Here is a 14,036-nt window from a genome sequence, read left to right on the forward strand (position 1 = left end):
TCATCTATGTGTGGATCCACAAGAGATGGGTAAGATCCTAAATATTTTATCAGTATTTACTGTTGAGAAAAGCATGGATATTAGGGAACTTGGGGAATTAAATAGTGATGTCTTGAGGAGTGTACATATTATAGAGGAGGTGGTGCTGGAAGTCTTAAAATGCATCAAGGTAGATAAATCCCGGGGACCTGATGAAGTATATGCCAGGATATTGTGGGAGGCCAGGGAGGAAACTGCAGATCCTCTAGCAGAGATAGTTGAATCATCAGAAATGACTGGTGGGGTGCCTGAAGATTGGAGGGTGCAAATGTCGTGCCTTTGTTTAAAAAGGGCTGCAGGGAAAAGCCTGGGAACTACAGGCCAGTAAGCCCCACGTCTGTGGAGGGTAAATTGTTGGAAGGTATTTTCAGAGACAGGATTTACCGGCATTTGGAGATGCAAGGGACAGTCAGCATGGCATTGTGAGTGGCAAATCATGTCTCATAAATTTGATTGAGTTTTTTGAAGGGGTAACCAAAAAGGTAGATGAGGGCAGTGCAGTTGATGTTGTCTACACGGACTTTAGCAAGGTCTTTGACAAGGTATTGCATGTAGGTTGTTGCATAAAGTTAAATCTCACGGGATCTTGGGTGAGGTATCTAAATGGATACAAAATTGGCTTTGTGACAGAAGCCAGAGGGTGGTTGTAGAGAGTTGTTTTTCAGACTGGAGGCCTGTGACCAGCGGTGTGCTTCAGGGATCAGTGCTGGGTCCACTGTTATTTGCCATTTCTATTAATGATTTGGATGAGAATATAGGGAGCATGGCTAGTAAGTTTGCAGATGAAGCCAAGATTGGTGGCATGGTGGACAGTGAGGAAGGTTGTCTCCAATTGCAACAAGATCTTGATCAATTGGGCCAGTGGGCTGACGAAAGGCAGATGGGGTTTAATTTAGACAAATATGAGGTAGTGCATTTTGGTAGATTGAACCAGGGCAGGACTGACTTGGTTAATGGTAGGGCGTTGGGGAAAGTTACAGAACAAACAGATCTAGGGGTACATGTTCATAGCTCCTTGAAAGTGGAGTCACAGGTGGACAGAGTGGTGAAGAAGGCATTCAGCATGCTTGGTTTCATCGGTCAGAACATTGAATACAGGAGTTGGAATGTCTTGTTGAAGTTGTACAAGACATTGGTAAGGCTGCACTTGGAATACTGTGTGCAGTTCTGGTCACCCTATTATAGAAAGGATATTATTAAACTAGAAAGAATGCAGAAAAGATTTACTAGGACGCTACCAGGACTTGATGGGTTGAGTTATAAGGAGAGGTTGAATAGACTGGGACTTTTCTCTCTGGAGCGTAGGAGGCTGAGGGGTGACCTTATAGAAGTCTATAAAATAATGAGGGACGTTGACAAGGTAGGTAGTTAATATCTTTTCCTAAAGGTAGGGAAGCCTAAAACTAGAGGGCATAGGTTTAGGGTGAGAGGGGTGATATACAGAAGTGTCCAGAGGAGCAATTTTTTCGCACACAGGGTGGTGAGTGTCTGGAACAAGCTGCTAGAGGTAGTGATAGAGGCGGGTACAACTTTATCTTTTGAAAAGCAGTTAGGTAGTTACATGGGTACGATGGGTATAGAGGGATATGGGCTAAATGCGGGCAATTGGGCTTAGCTTAGGGGTATTTTTAAAAAATGGAGGCATCGACAAGTTGGACCGTAGGGCCTGCTTCCATGCTGTAAACCTCTATGACTCCAACTTATTATTAATTAAAACATCTTGATAACATTTCCACCATGACTTGTTAGTTTGATATTCAGTTAAAGAATACATTGTTTTTAAGGGGTTCTGATGGTAACTAGTTTAAGTGGCAGTTTCATGTTAATTAGTTGAATGCCATTTCATGTCATGCAACACCTGAGTTGCAGGAGTTGGAGTAATGTGTCTCAATCCTTGTTCCTGCTCTTTGGGCAGTCTCTGTATCTACCAGTTTCTTGACTCCTAATGAGAAATGCAGTATGTATCCTTGTTTAAAATTCCCTGTGATTCCATATGTTAACAATTACATATGTATCTGACTGTTAGTAACTTGGAGGTGGGCAAGCCACGAGAAGAAACCACTTGGTTCACCAAGCAGTTTTTCTCTACAGAGCCAATAAAATGGACTGTGGTTTCAGCCACAGGTGAAACCTGGTTCCAGGAACTAACTGAACAGGATGCTGAGATTTTAACCATTCAGATTCTAATAAGCTGCTGCCTTGTCGAGTTTAGCTAAAACCTTGAATTGGGCCCAATTCTTTGATCAAGTCATTAAGCTCATTGAAAACCTTCTATCAGAGAACTAAAACTGCTCTTAAAATAGTTCACTGTCGGCCATAGGGCTGTTAAATTTTCGTATTCAGCAGTAGTAAAATTCAATCTTTATCCATAAAGTTTTCTCTTCTTCAGAGCTGTCTTTTCATATCTGAACCACTTTTTTTTCTAGGTATGGCAGTGGTACAAGGTGCCTATTGCAGTGGACATGTTAAATTGATACAAGGTTAGCAATCTTTCTGACCAGGCTGTATTTTTGCTTCGATCCAAGTATTCTGCTTCAACAATTTTTTGGGGGGAATATTAACTTGTATCTGGGGTCCAGTTCTACAAAACATTGTCTTGCTGCATTACTGGCGTAGTCATCTGGGTCTGGTTCATGGAGATTTTTTTAAAAAACGTGTTCATGGGCTGTGGGCTTTGCTGGTTGGGCCAGCATTTATTGCCCATCCCTGAGGGCATTTGAGTCAACCATATTGCTGTGGACCTGAAGTGCATCTCCACATCATATCCACAAATACACCTAGGTCCCTCTGCTCCTTAACTTTAATTTAGAATATGTCTCTTATTTAATATTGTCTTTGTTCTTCTTACCAAAATGTATCACTTCACACTTCTTTGCATTGAACTTCATCTGATATCTACTTGCTTATTCCACCAACCTCTGTCTTTTTGAAGTTCTACACTGTCCTCTTCGGTTTACAATATTTCCAAATTTTGTATGAACTGCAAACTTGGAAACTGTCCCCTGCACACCAAGATCTAGTTGATTATATACAGATCTGGTATTCATGCCAATTTCTCAACAGAAACAAATCAGACCTCCTCTGGTGCTTCACTTGGTTTAACATTTTGACATGGTCAAGTTTTATGCAGGGATTGTAATTTATATTATTTATTACTAACTCCTAGCCTCAATAATTGGAATTAGAATCTCATCTCCACAATGTGGTTATTATGCCTTTACGTAGAAGGGTGTCAGTACATTCAGTGTAAGTGAAACCAGTCAGCAGTAGTTCTACAATTCGAGACAAAACTACAAATCACACCTGCGTACTGTGTGAAATTCAGCCTCTTTGGATAAGGAAAAATGTATTCTCCTTTTGAAGGAAAGCAACAAAGGCTCACTGGACCGATCCTGGGATGAGGAAATTTTTCAGTGAGGAAAGATGGAGAAAGGCTCAGTCAGTCATTCCGAGCATTTTGAAGAATGACAGTTGATGCTGGATGAGCATTTGAAGTAAATAAACTTGCAACGCTAAGGGAATCAAGTGGGACTGACTGGTTTGCACTCCAGGAAACTGACATGGACTTGCTGTGCTGAATAATCTCCCTCCATGCACCAAATGAACCTGACTCTACAACTCATTGAAACATGTCACATTTTCAAAGCGCTTGACTGGGTAGATACAGGGAGGATAATTTACCTGACTGAAGAGTTTAGAGCTAGTGGTCATGGTCTCAGAATAAGGGTCAGTCATTTAGAACTGAAATGAGGAGAAATTTCTTTATTCAGGAGATTGTGAATCTTTGAAATTTTCTTCCTCCAAAGAGTTGTGCATGCTGTTTGAGTATATTCATAGTAATCGATAGATATTTCAATACTAAGGAAATTAAGGGGTATGCGCATAGTGAGGGAAGGTAGACTTGAGGTGGAAGATTATTTAATACAATATGGGTGTCACTCCCTCGGCTGATATTTTATTGTTCATCCTTGAAACGGTGATGAGCCATTGTCTTGACTCACTGCTGTCGATGTGATATACCGATAGTGCTGTAAAGAAGGGAGCTTGAGCATTTGGACTCAGTGACACTGAAAGAATGTTAATGTAATTCCAAGTCAGAATGGTGTGTGGCTTTGGGAATTTGCAAATAGTGTACTCTTGCATCTGCCGCCTTATCCTTCTATGTGGTAGATGGTGCTCACTGTTGTCACTGTGCATCAGTGATGGAGGAAGTGAATGTTAAGGTGATGCATAGGATATCAGTTAAATGGGCTGTTTTGTCCTGGATAGCATCAAGTTTTTTTTTGTGTTGGAGTTGCACTCTTGACCAGCACACTGTGGACAGACAATGAAGAGTCACAAAATAAATGATTCACTATAAAATTCCCAGCCTCTGAACAACCCCTTTAGCCACAGTATCTACATTGCTGGTCCAGTTCATTTTCTGCTCTTTGGTCATTCCCAGGATGTTGATTCAGCAGTGGTAGTGCCATTGAATTTTGAGGGGTCAGGGGTAGTTCTCTCTTGTTGGCGATGGTCATTGTCTGGCAGTTGTGTGATGCGAATGTTACTTGGCACTTATCAGTCTAAGACTGAATAATATCCAGGTCTTGCTGCATGTTGGCACGGACTGTTTCAGTATCTGAGGAGTCACAAATGCATTCCCATTTCTGACCTTGTATTGGATGAAGCAGCTGAAAATGGTTGGACCTTGGACACTGTCCTAAGGAAATCCTGTAGTGTTGTCCTGGAGCTGAGATGATTGACCTCCAACATCCACAACCATCATCTTTTGTGCTCGGTGGAAACCAGTGAAAAGTTTTCCGTTGACTTCAGTTTTGCAAGGGCTCCTTGATGCCATACTTGGTTCAGCGCTGCCTTGATGTTGTGGGCAATCACTCTTGCTCTTTTGTCCATGTTTGGACTAAGGCTGTAATGATGTCAGGAAGTGAGTGACTGTAGCAGAACCCAAACTGAGATTCAGTGAGCAGGTTCTTGCTGAGTAAGTGCCACTTGATTATGCTGTTGATGAGCCCCTTTACCAGTGAGTGTGGACCGAGTAATTGGCTGGGTTGGATTTGCTTTACAAAAACAGGACATACCTGGGCAATTTTCCACATTACTGGGAAGATGCCACTGTTACGTAATTCTTTCATGGAACCTTGGTGTTGCTGGCTGGCCAGCATTTTTATTGCCCACCACTAATTGCCTTTGAGAGGTGGTGGTGAATTGCCTTTTTGAATCATTGCAGCCACTGTATTGGTACACCCACACTGTTGCAGAAAGCTAGTTGTGGCTGTACTGAAGCAGCTTCACTAAGGGTGTGGCTAGTAGTGTATGTTTCCAGAACTGTTGCTGGAATGTTGTCAGGGCCCATAGCCTTTCCAGTTTCCAATGTTCTTGATATTCCTGGAGTGAATCATATTGGTTAAAGACTGGTATCTGTGATACTGGGGACTCGAGGAGGTCAAAATGGATCATGCAGTTGCATGACCCCTCACCTCAGCTGATTAATCAGCACTCCTCCATGTTGAATACCACTTCAAGTACTGAGGGTGGCAAGGACACAGAATATAGTATCGTACATTGCAGAAGGAGGCTATTTGGCCCACCGAGTCGGCACTGAACACAATCCGAGAATATACTCTGGGTGGGAAATTTAGATGTCCATCACCAAGCAGTACCATCGCAGATTGAGCTGGCTGGGTCCTAAAGGGCATAGCTGCTAGACTGTGACTGTGGTAGATGGTGAGGTGGATGTTTGTCTAGAAGTGACTGCCACGAAGTCCTTGTGGAGACAATGTCCCATCTTCTCATTGGAGATAGCATCCATTGTGTTGTGTTGCACTACCACTGTGTTAAATGGGATAGACTTCGAGCAGGTCTCGCAGCTCAAATGGCACTGTGGGCCATCAGCAGCAGCAAAATTGTACTCGAACAATCTGTAACTTTGTGGCCTGCCGTATCCTCCACTCTACTGTTACTATCAAGCAAGGAGACCAACACTGGTTCAATGTAGAGTGCAAGAGGGCATGCTTGGAGTCATACCAGGCATACAGGATTTGTGTGCCAAACAGCAAGTAATAAACAGAGCTCAGCAATCTCAGTTAACAGATCAGATCTAAGCTCTGTATTTCTGCCACATTCAGCCATACATGGACAATTAAACAACTCACTGGAGGAGGAGACTGCACAAATACCCCCATCTAAATGCTGTAGGAACGCAGCACATCTGTGCAAAAGATGAGGCTGAAGCATTTGCAACACTCTCCAGCCAGAAGTGCTGAGTGGATTATCCTCCTTGGCTGTCAAAGGTCCCCAGCATCACAGATATCAGTCTTCAGTCAATTTGATTCACTCCTCATGATATCAAGAAATGGCTGAAGGCATTGGATACTGAAAACGCTGACAATATTCCAGCAACAGTACTGAAGACTTGTGCTCCAGAACTTGCGTTCCCATTGCCAAGGTATGTCCTGTACACAACAGGACAAATTCAACATTATCGTCCCATCAATCTAATCTCAATCATCAGTAAAATGATGGAAGGGGTCATCAACAGCGCTATCAAGCAGCACCTGCTCAGCAATAACCTGTACGCGGACACTCAATTTGGCTTCCGCCAGGGTCATGCAGCTCCTGACTTCATTAAAGCCTTGAATGTAGACAGAAGAGCTGAATGCTGGAGGTGAGTTGAGTGAGTGCCCTTGATGTCAAGACAGCATCAAGGAGCCCTAGCCAAATTGGAGTTGATAGGAACAGGGGAAAACCTACTGGTTGGAGCTATACCTGGTACAAAGTAAGATGGTTATGGTAATTGGAGCTCAATCATCTCAATTTCAGGACACCAGTGTAGGAGTTCCTCAGGTTTGTGTCCTAGGTCCAATCACCTTCAACTGCTTCTTCAGTGACCAACCTTCCATCAGAAGTGGGGATGTTCGCTGATGACTGCACAGTGTTCAGTGTTCATTCACGATTCCTCATACTGAAGCAGTCCACATCCAAATGCAGCAAGACCTGGACAATAGGGTAGTCATGGTTGAGTGTTGTATATGCAGGCCAAGATGTTGCTGATTGTGCTAGAGTATAATTCTGCCACTGCTGTTAGCCCACTGCGCTTTATGGATGCCCAGTTTTCAGCTGCTAGATCTGGTCAAAGTCTGTCCCGTTTAGCATGGTGGTAGTGCCCCATAACACAATGGCTGGTATCCTTGATATAAAGGTGGGACTTTGCCTCCACGAGTACTATACAGTCGTCACTCCCACCAATACTGTCATGGACAGATGCATCTGCTCACCACCTGCCACAGTCCCAGCGTAGCGGCTATGCCCTTTAGGACCCAGCAGTCGTAATTGTACCGAACTGCTCTTGGTGATGGACAATTGAGTCCCACACCCAGAGTATATTGGCACCCTTGCCACCCTCAATATTTCCTCTAAGTGGCGTTCAATCTGGAGTACTGATTAATCAGGTGAGGTAGGGGACGGTACGGCAGGAGGTTTCATCGTCAATGTTTGCCGGGCTTGGGCTGCCAAGTGACAAGGAATGTTCACCCCGCACAAATGCCAGACAATGACCATCTCCAACAAGAGAGGATCTAGCTATCGTCCCATGACATTCATAGAACATAGTACGTAGAAAAACTATAGCACAAACAGGCCCTTCAGCCCACAAGTTGCGCCGAACATATCCCTACCTACGAGGCTTACGTATAACCCTCTATCTTACTAAGTCCCATGTTCTTATCCAAAAGTCTCTTAAAAGATCCTATTGAATCCGTCTCCTCCACCACTGCTGGCAGCTGATTCCACGCACCCACCACCCTCTGAGTGAAAAACTTATCCCTGACATCTCCTCTGTACCTACTCCCCAGCACCCTAAACCTGTGTCCTCTTGCGGCAGCCATTTTAGCCCTGGAAAAAAGCCTCTGAGAATCCACTCGATCAATATCTCTCAACATCTTATACACCTCTATCAGGTCATCCCTCATCCTTCATCTCTCAACCTACCCTCTTAAGGCATGCTCCCCAATCCAGGCAGCATCTTTGTAAATCTCCTCCGCACCCTTTCTATGGCTTCCACTTCCTTCCTGTAATGGGGCCACCAGACCAGAACAGTGGCATTTATCATTGCTGAGTCACCCATTGTCAACATTCTGGGGGTTACTGAACTGAAGTAGCCATATAAATACTGAGGCTACTACTGCAGCTCAAATACTAGGAATCCTGTGGCAAGTGATTCCCCTTCTGACTCTCCAAAGTATCTCCTCCACCTATATTGGAACGTTGTCCAATTGTCTGGATGAGTGCAGCTCCTGCAACACTCAAGAAACTTGACACCATCCAGGACAAAGCAGCCCACTCGATTGCTACTCCTTGCACAAACATTCAGTCGTTCCACCACCAAACAGTGGCAGCCATGTGTACCATCTACAAGATGCACTGTAGCAGTGCACCAAGGTTCCTTAGACTTAGCTTCCTTCCAAACCCATGACCACTATCATTTAGACAAGAGCAGCAGCTACTTGGGAACACCACTTCCTGGAGGTTCCCCTTCAAGCCACTCACCATTGTGACCTGGAAATAAATTGCCATTTCTCCACTGTTGCTGAGCCAAAATCCTGGAACTCCCTTCCTAATGGCACTGTGGGTGTCACTACACCCTGGGTTGCAGCAGTTCAATTGTGCTCCATCTCTGTCCCAAAACTTCTAGCCCACCACCCTTCTATGGTGGCACTCGTATTATCCCTAATTAAATTACAGGATGCCATATAAAATAAATGTCCATTATAAATGCCACCCATTATCAGTTTAAAAAAAAACCTCCCTCTTGCAAAGAATAGGCTCCAGGGATCGGATTTGACTGCGGCAGTTCATCTTCATTTTCTGAAGGGTAACTGGGGATGGGCAATAAATGCTGGTTTAGTCAGCAATGTCCACATCCCGTAAGAATTAAGTTAAAGTTCAGCATAATCATTTTTTCCACAAACAAGACTGGCAAATGTTATAATTGGATTGGAATATCAATTACGATTCGCTGTTTCCCTTTATATCGATAATAAAAGGATATAAGGTGACACCGTGAACAAAAGCCACAATTGTGCACACCCTTGCTCACAGGACATAAAGGTTTGACTTACATAGCACAAGGGAGCCCTTAAGGGGTCAAATACCACCTCTTGGAGCACCCCAAAACCTCAGAACAATGAAAGAGAGGTGCATGAGGATACATCCCCAAACCCCAGATATGACATTACAGAGCTCTGAGAAGGGTCATTCTGAATCAAAATGTTGGCATATTCTCTCTCCACAGATGCTATCAGACCTGCTGAGATTTTCCAGTATTTTCTGTTTTTAAGGATTCCGTGACCATACATGGGTGCGCGCCTGCGTACGTCTTCCCTGACTCCAGCTATGTCGGATGTGCCAACGACAATAAAACCCAGTCTTTTCCAGGATACGTGATCTTTCACCTTCAGAAGAGATCAATAAGGGTTCTTTAACTTCAAGCTAACAACAAAAAAGTGAAAGAAAAATGTGACACTATTAGTTCTAAAGGGAGTTTTCCTCATGCGCTGAGGATTTAAGTCTTTACCCATCACCTCTGTCCCTCTGTTCACCATCCTTCTACGGTGTCACTTGTATTTTCCCTAACTAAAGGATGCCATATTAAAATGAATGTCCATTACAAATGCCAGGATTGCAATACAAAAAAAGCATAAATATTACCCAACCCTAATGCCATACAACCTATACAGGACGCTTCCTCCATAGAATGAAGGAGACCCATTATTAGCCCACAAGCAAATAAAATACTCCTGTATTGCAAAGAGTAGACTCCAGAAATTGGATTGGACACAGGGCCAGAAGCAGGGAGGGTAGACCCTGTTACCCACCCTGCTTCCTGGTGCCCCGCTGAAAAACCATGATCGAATGTACTAAGGTTCCCCTCGTCTCACCACCAGAACATATTGGAGGATGAAATTCCATTGTGAGTAAATGGATATCCCTGGTTTTCAGTGAATACCAGGTGACACATGCCTCAGTGCACATATATCAAACATCAAGACTAGTTGCAGAATGCCTCTTCAAACTTCACGGACCCAGCCTTCAAATTGAGATTACGAAAACATGTAAGTCAATTCTCAACTTTGGTCAAAGTTATCCACCACTCCTCTTGGCATCAATTGCACACTTTCTCCTACCCCATCCGTAAGCAAGATTTCGGTAAGGATTGAACGTGAGACTCCAGCAAGGAAACTGTCCGCTCGACTGACAGGATTCTTTCCTCTGCTTCATCCGTTTTCTTTTGTATATCTTGCAGTTCATTAGTATGAGCACCAATAATTTGTGCCTGGAAGCCAAGACCCAGTCATCCTCAACTTCACCCACAATGGCAGCCATTGACTTGATGCCTACAGAATTTCCAGAGCCTGAGGTCACTCAGCAGCTAGAGTGCCACTGCGAGCCCCATTCCGTCTGTCTTCAACTGCCTTGATTAAATAAGGATTTTCTTGACTTTGTTCCCTGTCAACCTAACTTAATCAGAATCTTCCAGGAAAATTGTATGGAGTATACACTCCAGGATTAAATAATTATGAATTGTGGATCAGGATAAATAAAAGGATTAAGAGATGAATGGCGTCAGAGTGAAAACGCAGCTTACATCACATGACCTCTCCAGTTAGTTGTTTAATTATCCACTCCTGTTCACAACTGGATGTGGTAGGGCTGCAGAGTTTCGATCTGATCTGATGGCTGTGGGATTGCTCAGCTCTGTCTGTTGCATGCTGTTTGGCATGTACATAGTCCTGTTTTGTAGGTTCACAAGGTGGACACCTTATTTTTATATATGCTTGGTATTACTAGTGGTATGGCTCCCTGCACTCTTAATTGAACCGGAGTTGATGGCAGTGGTAGAACAGGGAATTTCTGGGTCATGAGGTTACGAATTGTGATGGAATACCATTCTGTTACTGATGGGCCACTGCGCCCCATTGATGCCCAATTTTGAGTTGCCAAACCCAATTGGAATCTATTCCATTTAGTGCCACAAATGTTGAAGGGTATCCTCAGTATGAAGATGGGACTTTTCTCAACGGCTATGCAGTTAAGTCCTACCAATCCTGTCATGGATTTACAGGTAAATTGGTGAAGGCGAGGTCGAGTAGATTTTCCTGTTGCTGATTCCCTCACCATTTTCTGCAGACCGAGTCTAATGGCCACATCCTTTAGGAACCTGTCAACTTGGCTGGTTGTGTTTGTACTACGCCACTCTTGGTGATGGACATTGAAGTTCCCTATCCAGATTACTATGTGCTCTTGCCACCCTCTGATGGTTCCAACTGATGTTCAACAGAGACGCTGGAGTTCTCCTGAAAAATTTTAAGTGTTGAACTTGCAGGAAAACTGTGTAATTCACACTATTTTTTTCAATGGGAGTTCACACTAGAATCTCCCATACCCTGTGCAAGGCAGAGGTCACCAGCATGGATAGCATTATATTTCAAGGGGTGGAGCCTATCCCAGTCCAGGAGGTTAAAACACATGCGCAGTGATCCTGCACTGTCAGTTTCCTGTTTGCTGGTCAGCCTGGGACCCTTGCAGTGTAACACACACCCATGCTCATACCCACGCATGCATGCACCCCCCCACCCCCCAATCAATCCCAATGCAGATTGGCAGCGGAACCCCTACCCCCACTGATCGCCTCCTTAGCGCGTGGGGGGGGGGGCATCATTCCAGCGGGGCTGTCCCAATAATCCCTCAAAAGTGGGGACCCACTGTAAAGCCTGCGAGAGTGAAACACACTGGCGTGATAGGAGAGTCTAGTGGGCCCAGAGAATTCAGTCCCAAGCCTGCTAATTACATTTAAATTATATTAAAAACAGATTAAAATATCTTACCTGGTCTTCCAACACTGGGAGATGTGCTCATGACAAGAGCCCATGCGCGAATCCTCTGTGTGCCTGTCTGCGAGATTCTCCCACCCTGCTGTGCTGGAAAATTAGCACAGCAGGGTGGGAGAATCGCCCCCGAGTACTGATTAAGATTCCAGATGTTAGTAAGGAGAATTTTGCAGGATTGACAGGACTGGGTTTGCTGTTGTGTTTTCTGGTGCTTGGATGATTGCTGGGTAATCCATCTTCTTTGATGCTTTTTGACCCTTTAAACAGTTTGATACGTCTGAGTGGCTTGCTTGGCTATCTCAAAGAGCATTTAAGAGTCAGTCAGTCAAATTGCTGTGATGTGTAGGCCAGACCAGGTAACGATGGTGGATTTCCTTTCATAAAGGAAGGTTTTGGGTAATAGATGATGGTATCATGGTCATTGTTACAGAGACTAGCTGTGAATTCTAGGTATTAGTTTATTTTAAATTCCACCGGCTACCTTGGTGGGATTTAAAACTTTATATCCAGAACATCAGCCTGGACCTCTTGATTACTAGTCCAGTTGACATCACCACTATGCCATAATCTTTTTGAATAGCAGATCAAGCACAGAAGACTGTCCTATTCAGGATCAAAAAGTTTGCAAAGTGAAGACTGAAGCAGAAGAAAAATAAAGCATTGAAAAGCTGTTGCCAATTTCTGTGCCGTTAAGTGATATTTCATTGGTTTTTTGTAGATAATCTGAAATTTGGATTGCTAACGAAGCAATATTATCATGTTTGGAACTGTAGGAAGTGCTGCTTAATAAATCTGACCTGGGTTTGGGCTCTCCTTATTTCTTTGAATCTACAGGATGTGATGTTCAGTTACATTTTTCAGTGAGTACCTAAAATTTGCCTCAGATTTAAATTTTAATAAAAAGTTCCTTGCCTCTCAGCAGGTATTTGGTGACTTGCTTCCTGTTGTAAATTCACACTCTTGTTCTTTTGGTCAGTGTTATGGAACCACTTGTACTATTGAGCCATAAAGATCCAAAAGACTTTTGCTTCTCTCTAGTCTGTATGGACATCAGCATAGATGATAGAATTTACTTTGGCCTCCTTGGGTTAGCAAGTGAGGGCATCAGGTGACGATCAGAGTTTCCAAATGCTCCCATTGTACAATAATCTGGCATTCACTGCCAGCTTGCACCTTTTGAACCATAACTCAGCTAAGGTCAGTGCCCAGTCAGAGTCATGGAGGTTTACAGCATGGAAACAGGCCCTTCAGCCCAACTTGTCCATGCTGCCCAGTTTTTACCACTAAGCTAGTCCCAATTGCCCACATTTGGCCCATATCCCTCTATACCCACCATATCCGTGTAACTGACTAAATGTTTTTAAAAGACAAAACTGTGTCCACTTCTACTACTGCCTCTGGCAGCTCATTCCAGAGACTCACCATTCTGTTGAGTGAAATAAATTACCCCTCTAGGCCCTTTTGTATCTCTCCCCTCTCACCATAAATCTATGACCTTTAGTTTTAGACTCCCCCATCTTTGGGAAAAGATATTGACTATCTAGCTGATCTATGCCCCTCATTATTTTATAGACCTCTATAAGATCACCCCTAAGCCTCCTACGCTCCAGGGGAAAAAGGTCTCAGATTATCCAGCCTCCTTGTAACTCAAACTATCAAGACCTGGTAGCATCCTAGTAAATCTTTTCTGCAATGTTTCCAGTTTAATAATATCCTTTCTATACCAGGGTGACCAGAACTGTACACATTATCCCAAGTGTGGCCTTACTATTGTCTTGTATAACTTCAACAAGATGTCACAATATCTGTATTCAATGTTCTGACCAATGAAACCAAACATGCCGAATACCACCTTCACCACCTTGTCCATCTGTGACTCCACTTTCAATGAGCTATGTACCTGTACTCCAAGATCTCTTCATTCTGTAACTCCCTACAACGCTCTGCCATTAACTGAGGAGGTCCTGCCCCAATTCAGTCTACCAAAATGCATCACCTCATGTTTATCTAAATTAAACTCCATCTGCCATTCGTCAGCCCGCTGGCCCAATTGATCAAGATTCTGTTGCCATCCTATTGTCCCACCTTTACTGTCCACTGTGCCACCAA

The 14,036-nt window shown here is 43.7% G+C and overlaps 1 protein-coding gene across 1 annotated transcript in view; it reads left to right on the forward strand.

The window, feature by feature from the left end:
• The window catches only part of LOC145360575 (wings apart-like protein homolog), a 217,520-nt gene that overhangs the window by 40,495 nt on the left and 162,989 nt on the right, over positions 1–14,036 (forward strand). The gene's annotated exons all lie outside the window — the stretch shown is intronic.

This window comes from Carcharhinus amblyrhynchos, chromosome 31, assembly GCF_965287045.1.
Source record: "Carcharhinus amblyrhynchos chromosome 31, sCarAmb.v2.hapA, whole genome shotgun sequence".
Lineage (NCBI taxonomy): Eukaryota > Metazoa > Chordata > Chondrichthyes > Carcharhiniformes > Carcharhinidae > Carcharhinus > Carcharhinus amblyrhynchos.